The following is a 14,643-nucleotide window of genomic DNA, read 5'->3' on the forward strand; positions in this document are numbered from 1 at the left end:
GCAGTAGTTTGAGCATTCTTTGGCATTTCCTTTCTTTGGGATTGGAATAAAAACTGTCCTTTTCCAGTCCTGTGGCCACTGCTGTGTTTTCCAAATTTGCTGGCATATATTGAGTGCAGCACTTTCACAGCATCATCTTCCATGATTTGAAATAGCTCAACTGGAATTCCATCACCTCCACTAGCTTTGTTCGTAGTGATGCTTTCTAAGGCCCACTTGACTTCACATTCCAGGATGTCTGGCTCTAGGTCAGTGATCACACCATCGTGATTATCTGGGTCGTGAAGATCTTTTTTGTACAGTTCTGTGTATTCTTGCCACCTCTTCTTAATATCATCTGCTTCTGTTAGGTCCATACCATTTCTGTCCTTTATCAAGCCCATCTTTGCCTGAAATGTTCCCTTGGTATCTCTAGTTTTCTTTAAGAGATCTCTAGTCTTTCCCATCCTCTTGTTTTCCTCTATTTCTTTGCATTGATATCTCTCTTTACATAACATCAAAATAACAAGGATATATTTGTTGTTGGAAGCCAAGGTGAAATGATTGGCAAGGCACTGAAGGAATATTTTGGATATGCTGGAAATTTTTCTTCCTTAACCTTACATGTATGTTACAAACCTAAAAATTTTTCTTAAAAATGGTCAAAGTTATTCCTAATACCTAACAATTAAAACAAACAAACAAAAACTATTATACTATAAACTTGGTTTATGCAGTTTTAAGTCCATTCATGACTTTGACTCTTCAAAGGTAGATACATTATTAAAAAAGCAAACATATGCATAATTAACAATGATTTTTTTAAGAGAATGGATTTGTGTACAAACTATTTTGTAAATGTCTTGTAGTTCCGATAAAGATTTTTTTTCTGATGTTTTCCAAATAATACCTTGACAATATGTAAATCAAGGCATGGTTATTCAAAGATAGACTGAACAATAGCTACATATTTTCAATTCACTCTTTTCAATTAAATTTGTTGAAAATAGGACTTTATTTTGGCATATTAAGTTATCTGAAGATAAGACGTTTTCTCTATGAAGAATAATAATTGTAAAATAATAACATATTTTTTCCTGTTGACAATATGTGTTGTTTAAAATCACCATTTAGAAAACTGAGGCTACTGAAGACCGTTAAAGTTGTATGATATGTCTTATGAATAAAGACATTTTTGCCATGAGCAGACACTAGTAACGCCAGGGGTAAAAACTTTAAACTTTAAGGCCATATTCTTTCAGGTCAATAACATCATCTAATTTTAGGCAGCTATCCTGTATGTTTGAAAAGCATAGTTACTTGCCCCTTTATTTCTTTCCTTTCCTTCAGTGCTTTTAATTCTTATTAGACCTTTTATAGTGTTCCATAATCTTCTGTATTCTTCATTTTTTACTCCTTTACCCTATATGTGGTTTCAGTCTTCATATTTTCTACTAGTTGACCGAACTTCCACTTCACTAAATACTTCATCTGTTGTGTCTAATGTCTCATGTAATAATTTACTATATATTTTATTTCTAGGATTTCTTAATTATAACAACTAATTTAATCAAAATTAGATAATGATTATCCATGAATGCTAAAAACATAGGGTTGGGAAAAAGAATTTTCACGTGATCACAAAGAATCATCCACAGATTATTCACTAATTACTATAGTCTAATGTATCTTTATCTTAAGAGACTTGGTGGTTGCTCGATGACCAGATGACCACCTTAGCATCAGCAGTTGTACAATTGGCTACTGCATGTCTTCATATATGATACAATAAAAAACAAGGCTATATCATGTATTCTTTCCACAAATGTGTAGTTGAATCTGATGAGAGAACAGTCAGACAAGTTTAGACCATCAGATGTCTTGCAAGACAAATGGCCAGGTCTCTTTGGGAAACAAAGAAAGGGCAACAAATTCCAGATGAAAAGAGATTAAAGAGACATAACGAACACATTCAACTATGTAAAAACACTATGTCACTTCATACATAATTAGATCCCAGAATGGGAAAAATTCAACATGGAATGTTTATATAGACATTACTGAATTGTTAATTTTCTTAGGTATTATACATATAAGAGAATGTATTCATTTATAGGAAACACATACTGAAGTAATCAGAGATAAAACATAAAGTCATCTATAGCTTATTTTTGCGTGCTTCAGCAACAGATACACACATATACACATACATATGTGTATATATTTTATATATAAGGTAAATTAATATATGTATAAATGTAACTAAATATATATATTTAACAAGTAAGTTAAATTCACCAATAATAAAATAAATATAAGATAATAAAACAATAAAGTATTTTCCTTCTGAATCAATAGAGAAGATAAATTAAGCTTCTTCACAGAATTTACTAAAGCAGATAATGTGAAATATATTCTAAATAGCTTTTCTTGAAATATTGAAAAGTAAATATTTGAAATCTAAAGGAATAATTGCTACATGACTTGAAAATATGAACAATCAGAACATTCACCAGCTATCAGAAACAAAATCTTAATGTTATTATATATTAAGAGAGAGCTGCTACTTTTTTTCTATAAGCAATATGTCCAGCTCTGTGGAGTCTCTTAATTCTTCCAGGGTAGTAACATATAATTTGACAAATTATATTTCTGCCTGTCCTTTATAGTCAGAGTTCCTCCATTCCATTTTATTGCAAGTAGTTTTACTCCAAAAAAGTAATTTTATCTTCACAAGAAGAGATTCAAGACTTTTATTTTGCTAGCCTGAGAATGGGACTTCTGGGTACACTTTCTTAATGGATTATGTGTTACTAGCTTTGCCTGTGCTTTCTAGGCTAGCAATGGCACAAAGATATTTCTATATTACTTTTTTTTCACAGTGTAATAGATTCTAGTACGATTCCCATGAGTTAGATTCTGTGGAAACATTTTCCTTACAGAGAAAAAAATGCATGTGAAATTAACTTGCTTCTAAATCCTGGTGGAAGTGATGAAACTTGATGTTTAATGATATTCCCTTGTGATTTGACGTCCACATTTCTAAGACGGGGACAAGACTACAATTAAATTTCTAGTTTCCTCTGTTGCCTGAAGGGAGAGTTCATCCAAGTTGATCCAGGCATTGCTTTCTAATAATTTCTTTGCATTTGCTATGACAATACAACACATTGTACTTAAAACCATTGAAATCAGACTTTTCTATGTCTAATATAATTTCCAAACTTGCAATTTCATTTGGCATTCTATTGTTCAGATGAGAAATAATTAGAGTTTAAGAAATAGTATTTGAATGAATAAAATGCATAAGTGTTTGTTTTATACTGTATATTTTCTATCTTTCAACTATTGTTGATGTTGGTTAGGGTATGGGAGTAAAACAAAACAGGAAGATGGTGATTGACACAGTTGATTAGAGACAAGTTGAGGAGTTTAAGGGTTGAATATTCTTCAATATTCAATATTGAATTGTTCAATATTGAAGAATAAAAAGTTGTCCCCACTTTTTAAAGTTTAGATTCTAACTTATTTCTTTCCGACCCAGGAATCGAACTAGGGTCTCTTGCTTGCAGGTGGATTCTTTACCAACTGAGTTATCAGGGAAGCCCTTCATGAAAGTGATTCAGTCATGTCCAAATCTTTGTGACCCCAGGGACTATACAGTCCGTGGAATTCTCCAGGCCAGAATACTGGCATAGGTAGCCTTTCCCTTCTCCAGGGGATCTTCCCAACCCAGGGATTGAACCGAGTTCTCCTGCATCTCAGGCAGATTCTTTACCAACTGAGCCACAAGGGAAACCCTTTATAATTACATCTTCCCCAAATCTATTAAGTTAAGGGCAAGAAACAAAGTGATACATGATTAGATTGTATATCATTTTGCTTTTCATAAAACCACAAAGATTCACAGAGGGGAAAAAAATAGTCATAAGTAATTGTATCTCACCACCTGCAATAGAGGGCTCTCTTTTTCCTTTTGACCTCTCCACTGCACTCCCTCCAATCTCACTAAGAAAAGTGACATGCTTCCTTGGATTCTGGGTGACTGATGCAGGAGGTAACCATGTCAAGGCAGTCACTGTGTGATGATGAGTCTGACCAGAGACTTGAATGACATAAAGAGCAATCCAGGAAAAGATCCAGTAGAATAGCAATTCAGGAAAGGAAACAGTTAATGAAACGGTCCCAAGATAGAACTAATTTAGTAGATTATGGAATATAAATAAAACTACTAGGACTGAAGCTTAAGGCTAGTTTTGTGGCACCATAGGAATCCTGTAGTTTATGCTATCATCTATTGGATCTATCGTTTTTGAAACTCTGAGCTTCAGTGTAAAGTGTATGACTCTCCTGGGCTGACATACTGGAAAAATGGCAAGAAGACATCCCATGGAAAGACCCTGAGATTAGGTAGACAGCAAACTTACAGTCAGCCTCGGCAGATCTAGCCCACAGCCATTTCAATCTTCTCATCTGGGGCCTTCCTCATCATGGAGCAAGGATGGACCATCTCTTGCTATGGTGCTTGACCTGCAGAACCATTGCGGATAATAAGAAGATGGCTCTGGTTTTAAGCCCCAAAGTTTACGGAGTAGTTTGTGCTGCATATCTAAGCAAAACAGAATTTGATTCTGTAAGTGTTCAGTTCAGTTTAGTTCAGTCACTCAGTCGTGTCCGACTCTTTGTGACCCCATGAACTGCAGCACACCAGGCCTCGCTGTCCATCACCAACTCCTGAGTCCACCCAAACCCATGTCAATTGAGTTGGTGATGCCATCCAACCATCTCATCCTCTGTCGTCCCCTTCTCCTCCTGCCCTCAATCTTTCCCAGAATCAGGGTCTTTTCAAATGAGTCAGCTCTTCGCATGAGGTGGCCAAAGTACTGGAGTTTCAGCTTCAGCATCAGTCCTTCCAATGAACACCCAGGACTGATCTCCTTTAGGATAGACTGGTTGGATCTCCTTGCAGTCCAAGGGACTCTCAAGAGTCTTCTCCAACACCACAGTTCAACAGTATCAGTTCTTCTGCGCTCAGCCTTCTTTATAGTCCAACTCTCACGTCCATACATGACCACTGGAAAAACGATAGCCTTGACTAGACGGACCTTTGTTGACAAAGTAATGTCTCTGCTTTCTAATATGCTGTCTAGGTTGGTCATAACTTTCCTTCCAAGGAGTAAGCGTCTTTTAATTTCATGGCTGCAATCGCCATCTGGAGTGATTTTGGAGCCCCAAATAATAAAGTCAGCCACTGTTTCCCCATCTACTTGCCATGAAGTGATGGGACCGGATGCCATGATTTTAGTTTTCTGGATGTTGAGCTTTAAGACAACTTTTTCACTCTCCTCTAGCACTACTGTAGTAAAAACCCAAAGCATTTCCCACTGGCTTTGAGACCCAGTGGCTGACCAAAGCAGAAAGACTCTCAAGAAGACTGTTAGCCAAAGCTGGAAATAACCTTGAGGAAACCACTGGTGAAGGCTTGAAGGAAAACGAGGAAAATATTATTGGAAATTGGAAAACAAGGGATTCTCATTACATAGTGTAAGAAAGTTTGACAGTACTGTTGCCTATGGTCACATGAAAAATAGAAAGGAAACCCCATGAACTCAGATCTGGCTGGGGAGATTTTTAGGCAAAATGTACAAAGTGACAACTGGCTTCTTTTTACTGGCTGTGATAAAACAGGAGAAGAATAGATGCACCAAAGAAGAAGCCTCTACATTTTTGAGCATAATTTAGAGAGATTACATGAACTAGAACTTGCTGGATTTGAAATAAAACTGTTTCTTTTCTTAATCTTTCCCAGCAAAAGACTACCAAAGTAACAAATCAAATTCAGACAGGGCTATAAGATCCTTTGTTAAAAGCCCCCAAAGATATAAGTTGTTATCTCTCATAGTTACTTTCAGTTAGACACAAGCCATCTAAAGAATTTAAGGGCATGCCACAAAGACTTTCCCTGTTAAAACAATAGAACTAAAACTATTAAGGGTTTTGTATCATAGCAGCCTCACTGGAACCCAAGCTTTAGATGGGCTTTGAGGAAAAAAATATATGAATATATCTTTTGTTTAATAGACTAGATCTTAATTTGATACAATTTAAAATTTAAAAAAATTGTAAAAGAATTATATTATCTTGGACTGAAAGGGGCAGGTAAATTTCAAAATGAGAAGAGGCTTTTAGACTCTAACCAACTTCAGGTAAGAAGCAAGTTGAGAAGCATCCTTATATTTTGGAAGATTTTCTCTTATTTTTTGAATATAGATGTCTAGTATTAGAACAAGACATTGACTGAAAAATAGTGTCATTAAATTAATTTTAAAATTAGAAGGACTTTGACTATATACTTCTGAATACCCATTAAAACACTTTTACTTTGTAAACTTGTATGAGTTTTGTAATTTTCCAAGGAATTACTACATTTAGAATTCTTAAGAACAAGAAGCAGAGCTGAGAGCACTAGCATTACATTGTGAATGAATAAGATGGAAACGTCAGAAATCCAATGGGATAAGAATTCAATATCTAAAATTCTCAGTTGTAGAAACTCAAACTCATAAAGAATAATTTTCTCCACACATTGAAAAAGACAACCTTTGCAGCTAAAACACCTGGATTGAAGTCTCATTTCCTCAAATTATTAGAGGTTTGATTTAAGGCAATTTTAATAACCTTTCTACACCTACATGCTCTTATTTCTAAAATGGGAATAGTCATTATCTCTAAAATGGGAGTAATCATAATACATATGCTAAAGCTTTGCTGTGATAATTAAATGGAGGAATAAATATAAATCATTTAGCCCAGAATCTGGAAGATGGTAGTTATACAATAATATAATACAATGTCATCAAATGTAATATGATCACAATTGCAGTTATTTCTTCATCATCATCATCACCATCACAGATCATTGTAAAGTGGACATTAACCTAGAGACATTGGGGATATAATTGTATCCAAGACACACTTGATTCCAGCCCTCGTAGTCTGCCATGGGAGATAAGCAATTAAAAAATACTTGCAATTCTGACTTCTAAGTGTCCTGATATAGAAAATATAGCATGCTATGTACACGTGTATAGTTTGGGATCCACAGAATACAACATATTTTACAGCATTGAGGAAGTTTGCAACAAGACAATGTTGTTACTGAGATCCAAAGGTTGAGTAGCAGTTAGACATGTGAGGAGAGAAGGGAAGTTTCCATGAAAAAAGAACAGTATCTGAGACTATCCTGAGGTAGTATAAAGAAGGAGAAAGCAAGAGAAAGAAATGGCACAGGTGAGATGGACAGGGACATCCTAAGGAAATTGGGTTTTTCCTAGATGCAAGGAGTAGCCACTGATAAGTAATAAAATAGGACAGGGCAGCATAAGTATCTTTATTCTCTGAAAGACCATTTTGACTGCAACATGCAGAATTGTTTTTGTTTTTTAGTATTAATGTTGAGGGCAGAGAACTCTGTTAGGAGTTGTGAACTTTATGGAGATAACACATGTTGACTGCCTGGACAGTCAAGAATGGAAGGAAGTGAACAGACTTGAAAGCTATTTAGGAGAAGAATTTTTTCAACCTGGTGACAGAGTTGATCTTGGATATAAGATATAGAGGGATTGAGTCATGACTGTTTCCCAAGTTTTCACTTTGAGCATATCAGTACCACTCACAGATTTCAGGAGGGGGTTGGAAAAGCTGAATTGGAGACTGAAGTCAATGGCTGATGAGCTTAGTTTTAGAAATTCTATTGGCAATGCCTCTGGGACAATTTATTTATTTATTTTTGTTATCATCCCTGATTTTTTGTCTTTGCCTAAAAGGGGACAAAATAATTGAAATGACTACTAGTAAAAGCAGAAAGTATTGTCTCAGGACTAGGGAAGAGTATATGAGTATTCTCTTGGTTTAATATTTCATTAATAAATTGTGTCACCCATCACAGTAATTAAATGAAATCAGCTAAAGATACTCTTAAATCTATTTAACTAACAGTCCAAATTTAATTATGGCATAATTATGGCAATAAAATAGATTCAGGACTTTCAGAGAATACTGGACTTTTAAGATTATATATCTTACTATGGAGTTAAAAATTGATGTGTGTGTATGTGTGTTTCTGACAAAAATTCGAAAGTATTTTATATCTCTTGGAAACAATTAACAGTGTGTTTTATTGTAGGATTTAACATTTTCTCTGAGAGGCTGTTTTGTCATGCTAATTCATACTGGAGTTTTAAATTACTTTTCACTTCTGTCCCCAAACTTACATGATATTCTATGTTATCCCCTAGTTCCATTTCTTTAAAGAAATAAACAAATATAAACTGAAAAGCAGGTTTCCACAGCACAGTTAAAGAATTTCAATAAGAACTCCTCCTTTGCCCTGACATTATTTTAACTTCCCTCAACTCCATTTGAAATCTTCTATAGTGACTTTTCAGAAGCTTGCTTTTCTGCCTGTCTAGACATCTTTCTAAATAATAAAGCTAAAATGGTGTGCTTATATCTGCTTTAGTCTTATTGCAAGTCTCTTTAAGCTTTCCTCATTCTTTGAGCTCTTACTTTATTTTCTAGGGATTATTTCTATCAGATTATTTCCAACTTTTTGCAAAACAATATTTGTGACTCATGGTTTCCATTCTTCTCCTCTTGCATTAAATAAATCCAAAGTCCTTTTAAAAAATTTGCTTTACTGTCTTATTTTGATTTCTGCTTTTTTTCATATGCTATTTATTAAACAGAAGGGAGAGATATAGCTCTGAGATACTGTGATAATGAGTATCACAGTATCTAAAACCTAAGGGTTTTCTATTATCAAAACAATTGGTATACATCAAATTTGCTATTTATTTTTTGTTATGTCTATTGTCTTTTAATTCTGATTCAAATTATGGTTCTACATATATTCAAATCATGGCTCTACTATTTACTCTCTGACTAGAACACAGGTATTGAGATTAAATGCACATGTGTTGAATGGTACCAGCTGTGTCTTATTAGTTGTGTGATAGTGGGCAACTTATTTTAAAATTCTCAGTCTCCTTATTAGTAAAATGCAGGTAAAATCATAGGTTGAGGATTAAATGAGTCACATCTAAAGCTCTTAGCCTTTTAAAAAAATCTTTTGGCCATGCCACATGTGGGATCTTAGTTCCCCAACCAGGGATCTAACCTGTAGTTGATCTAACCTGTAGTTGATCTAACCTGTAGTCTTAACCACTGGACCAAGCGGGAAGTCCCTCTCTGACTTTTACTTTGCTCTTAATTACCTAAAAAAGTTTTGACTACTGCAGTTGCTAATAATTCTTCTTCTTTTTTTTTTGGTCACTCTGACAATCCCTGACCTAATATGAAGAAAATTAGTATTTCAATACTTGCTTCTTACACTTTCTGTAATAATAATAAAATAATGTATAATATCTACAGTTTGTCCTTAATAAATGTTAGTTCTCTTCTTGCTCCACTCCTCTCTAATATATTCTGCAGGTGCAATTTTCAGCTAATTCCTTGTTATATATTTATAAACACTCCCTTCCATACAGCTTCCTATGGACATTTCATAAAGTGTAGGATGCTTTTTAAAAACACAGATTTCTGACTGCACAAACTGGTGCAGACCAAACCAACTGAAACAAAAACTCAGGGTGGAGCCTTGCATCTTAAAAGCCTTCTCAGGGGAGTTTGATGCACTTCAAAGCATAGAACTCTCCAGTCTGGAGTGAGGCCGAAAATGTAGAGAGGGAATCTATAAATGTATATAATGTAAGTCATACACATATGAAATAATTAGCAGGAGAAGGCAGGGAAGTACTAAAAATACAGATTATAAAATTTTAATGAAACATCTTATCTTGCACCCATGACCTATTGAGGAACAAGGGCAATAGGAAGTAAAGTGCACTTTATCGGTATCTGCCAATAATTTAACCCTTAGTAGTAAAACAATCAGTCATACCAGGAGAAAGTGCTGCACACTGACCTCTGTGTAAGTTAAAATGACATCAAGATGTGTAATGTGAATAATGCATTGCTCCATTTACCAAAGTTACCTGTCTATCTTCAGCATCAGTATCAGCATTTGTTTAAATGGATGATGCAGAGGACTATAAAGAATTTTTCATAATGAGAAGGCTATCTTCAACTCTTGCTTTTAATGCTCATCTGTCAACATCATACTATGTTCATGGGAATTTTTTCTCTTTCTTCAATCTAAATGCCTTTTCTTAGAACTCTTGCACATTAATTTTCTAGGCATATGACAAGCTCAAATTGGTTCAATGTCTATGTTGTCATGCTGAGTATTTATGCAAAGCCTCTGACTCTTGATAACCAACACAAATACATATTTCTTACAAATCAAATGACCAAGTTGTAAAAGTAGTAATCCATGAATTCTTTGTATGTAGGTCTATCTTCGGAGAAGGCAATGGCACCCCACTCCAGTACTTTTGCCTGGAAAATTCCATGGGCGGAGGAGCCTGGTAGGCTGCAGTTCATGGGGTCGCTAGAGTTGGACACGACTGAGCAACTTCATTTTCACTTCTCCCTTTCATGCATTGGAGAAGGAAATGGCAATCCACTCCAGTGTTCTTGCCTGGAGAATCCCAGGGATGGGGAAGCCTGGTGGGCTGCCGTTTATGGGATCGCACAGAGTTGGACACGACTGAAGTGACTTAGCAGCAGCAGCAGCAGCAGCAGCAGCAGCAGCAGCAGGTCTATCTTATAATTGTTACAAGTAACTATGTTGGGTATTAGAAAGTGTATTGCATAAACTAAGTCATTAAAAGATGGCTAATACATATATTTTTGAACTAAAATAATTTGTGAAGAATGCAGACATAGTGCAAGTATTCTAGAGTTTTGGTTTCATTGCATCTTTGTGGACTATTCAATATTTGAACTAGTTTTGACCTCTCTACAGGATAGTGTGCTGTAACAGTTAAGGGTTAGAACCGCCATGAAAACACATGGGTTATGGTCTGCTCCTGCCAATTATTAACTAGGTGACTTTGGGATGAGACTTATTCCTCATTTGACAATAAAAGTTACTATCCATAGATGCTTAAAATATGCTAGAAATGTAAGCTTTTTATTGGCCTTATGCCATTTAATCCCCATATTAACTATAGTGACATCTTTTTTATTCTATGGAAAGGGAAATTGAGGCTCAAGGAGATGAGTACTTTTTTCCAGGTCAGATATCTAGCAAGCAACACTCAGAAGATAAAATTTCATTTTACCTGTCTCCAAGGCCTGTGGAATTGACCACTATGAAAAGCACCTTTCAAAAATTTATAGCTTGAGGAAAAATATATATCATATATTGCTGGGGATTTTTAGAATTCACAATACATGATATAAATGTTAGTTATTGTTAACAGGTAAGGTAAGTAGGTTCATGTCCTTTAATTTTCAGATGAAGGGACCTTAGAGGATGAATCAATTTGTATAACAAACCATTCCAAAACTTAATAGCCTCTATACATAGTTTTCTCTTTAGCTCTTGATTCTGTGTGTTAGCATGTCTGGGACAGCTCTTCTGGACACACGCATAAGAGCAAGGCAGTTCTACCTCTGGAGATTAGCTGGCTATCCTCCAGGGGCAGAGATGAGGTTTTAGCTATTGGTGGGGGGTACTTTATATCTTTTAGATGTTTATTTCTTTTAAATCCTTGCTCTATTATGTCCTTTTACTTATTTTCTAGTACTATTTTTCTTTGCACCAAAGAGATGTGTGTTTGGGGTGGGGTGGGAGGACACTGGAAAATGTAACTCCTTCCATCATGCAGGTCAGATAAGACTTGTTGTCATAGCTCTAGGGTAAGGTTCCAAGAAAGAGAGAAAGCAGAAGCATGCAAGACTTTTTGAAGCCAAGGCGTTGAATGGGTAAAAAATCACTTCCACTTTTTCTGTTGGCTAAAGCAAGATGCAAAGCCAGTATAGATTCAAGGGCTGGAGAAATGGACTTAGTGGGAGAAGATGCAAAATCACATTACAAAAGGGCATACCTAAAGGAAGGGATGGGAAAACGCAGCCATTTAGGACTACTGCAGAGAAATTTTGCTTATGAACATGTTGCTTCCTTAAGTAGGGTTAATAATATTTAAATAATCCTCATACTGGATTTTAAAAGAGTTAATTTGTTCAAATGTTAAAATCTGACAAGTTGCCATCTGACAGTCACAAGGTGGTTTCATGAGATCCACATTTCTAGTGGTGATATGCTGCTCAGTTTCTTAGCCTTCTGTGATGCTGACTTAAGGGTACAAAGGAAGGAGCATTTCAGTTGCTTCTCTGCAAGAAGTAATGTCCACACAGTCCTTTGAATTCTTGTTCCACACAAACCAACACAGGAAATCACAACTGATTTCCCCCTAGGTTTTCCATTGCCATCTTTCAAAGATTTGCTTCCTGTCTGTCTTCCACCTCCGGCTTTTATGGGTCTTTTACAGCAGGATCAGTGGAGTTAGTTAGCTGAGGTTGGGGGCGGGGGGCAGGGGGAAGGGTGTTCTATTCTCTCCGGTCTTATATATGAAGCCTGGATATTTGTTCTAGGATTTTCCTCTCTTATATTGACCAAGAGGGAAAAAATGAGACTGTATCTCATTCATTGTTTCATTTATCAGTTCTCCATTGATAAGGGCATCTTATCCTCTTATCTTCCCATATTCTTGTTTTCAGACTTATCCAAAATCTTCTCTCTTTTCACAGCTATTCTTTTATGAATCACAAGAAAATTCTGAATTTTTCTAAAAGAGAATCCTTTCGCCAATGTGATTATTTCCAGAGAAGCTTATATAATCTCAGACTGAACTTGATTCATTAGGTCTTTGTCTTTTCCTTTCCCCCATGAGTCCTCTGCATCATTTTCCTCCTTTCTTTTGGTTTCTATATAGAGCCTTTATAATGCAGCCTTAACATTATCAAGCTGAAGGCTTTCATTATTGATTCCTGCCATCTGTATGAGTTATCTTTCTGGAAGTCTTGTAATTTAGTATAAATATTTCCTCTATTTAAATCAACAGGAGTAATTTATGTAAAGCATTTTGCACATAGTAAGCTCTCAGTAAATGCTATTACTATAAATGCTGCTGCTACTAAACTTACTATTGCTAATTTATTTTAAAGCAAACCATATGCCTTTTTCTCCCTATTGAACTTACACTAAAGCTATATAAGGAACTATCTAGACAATACGAGAATGCATATTAGAATTTGAATATAATTTTTCTTTGTAAATTTCTGACAACTGAATATACTATTACTGTTCTTTTAGGAAATGGCTCCATGACTTTGTAACTAGAATTATTACCTCAGTATTTAAGTGTTACATTTCTTTACATGTTAGTAAAACAAATTTATACTTTCACAAGGCTAGGTAGGTTATTATTACACATTTACTGTCATACTGTTAGTAAATTTCTTACAAATGTATACTTACCATATTTTCTGGCATTAGTTTCCTGGACATCAGTGCCCTTCCAAAGATCTTTCTTCACTTTGTTTAGGTATTTACAGTCATAACAGGTAGGAATTTTCTTTAGTGAATTGTTTATAGTTAATTGCCTATCTTGTAGTCTTGTATATTGCTAAAACGTTTCCATTAGTAACTCACAACTCTTGCTCTTTCCATAGTGTCTATGTTAGTATCTGTTTTTCAGGCACTTCCTTCTACATACAACCTGGTGTCTCACCTACTCCACGGACTTCAAGCCTATCAAACTACCTCCATGGACCATGATCGCTCTTCTCCATCCTTTTCTTTCTAGAAATATAGGCACAGTCACAGAAACACACCCTCTATTTGGTGGTAAGATCTAATATGGGTTGAACTGTGTCTCAGGCTTCCCCTCAAACCTCCCCCAAATCATCACGGCCCCAAAAAAGAGATGTGGGACTCCTAGCCTCCAGTACCTCAGAGTGCCCCTTTCTTTGGGGTTAGGGTCTTTACAGATGTAATTAAGTTAAAATGAAATCATGAAAGTGGGCCCTAATCCAGTATGACTAGTGTTTAAAGGAGAAATTTGTTCAGAGACAGGCGTGCATAAAGGGAAAATGAGGTACAGACAAAGGGAGAAGACAGCCATCTATAAACCAAGGAGAAAGGCTTGGGAGAGATCCATTCCTCACAGCCCTCAGAAGAAACCAACCCTGACAACACCTTCATTTGGAGCTTTGAGTTTCCAGAATTGGGGGATAATAAATTTCTGCTGCTTAAACAATCCAGTTCGTGGTACTCTATTATTGACAGCCCTAGCAAACTAATACAGGGCCCAATAAAATTTTTAGAAAGGGAGAAACCGGCTAATGAGATCACTGCTTTGGTACTTGGATATCTGTAGTTTGTCTTTTTAAGCTTCTGATAAACCTGAATTTTCACTTGCTAGAGCCTTATGTTCCTGGAATAAACTTTTAAAACTTGTTTTGTTTTATATAACCATGATGTGCTGACTGGAGACCTACATTTCACTGAAAAGAGCAAGCCATAGCCATGGTTAAGACGCAAGGGACCGGACTCACTTGTCACCTGTAAGTAGAGCTTGCTCCCTTCAGCTGCCATTAAGAAAAAAAACAAAAACAAACATAAAAAAACACACTTGGTCTCAGATTTTCGCTCTCACTTGTTGGGAGGGGTGGGGTAGCGGGAAGAGAAAGGGT

The sequence above is a fragment of the Bos mutus genome, chromosome 5 (assembly GCF_027580195.1).
Source record: "Bos mutus isolate GX-2022 chromosome 5, NWIPB_WYAK_1.1, whole genome shotgun sequence".
Classification (NCBI taxonomy): domain Eukaryota; kingdom Metazoa; phylum Chordata; class Mammalia; order Artiodactyla; family Bovidae; genus Bos; species Bos mutus.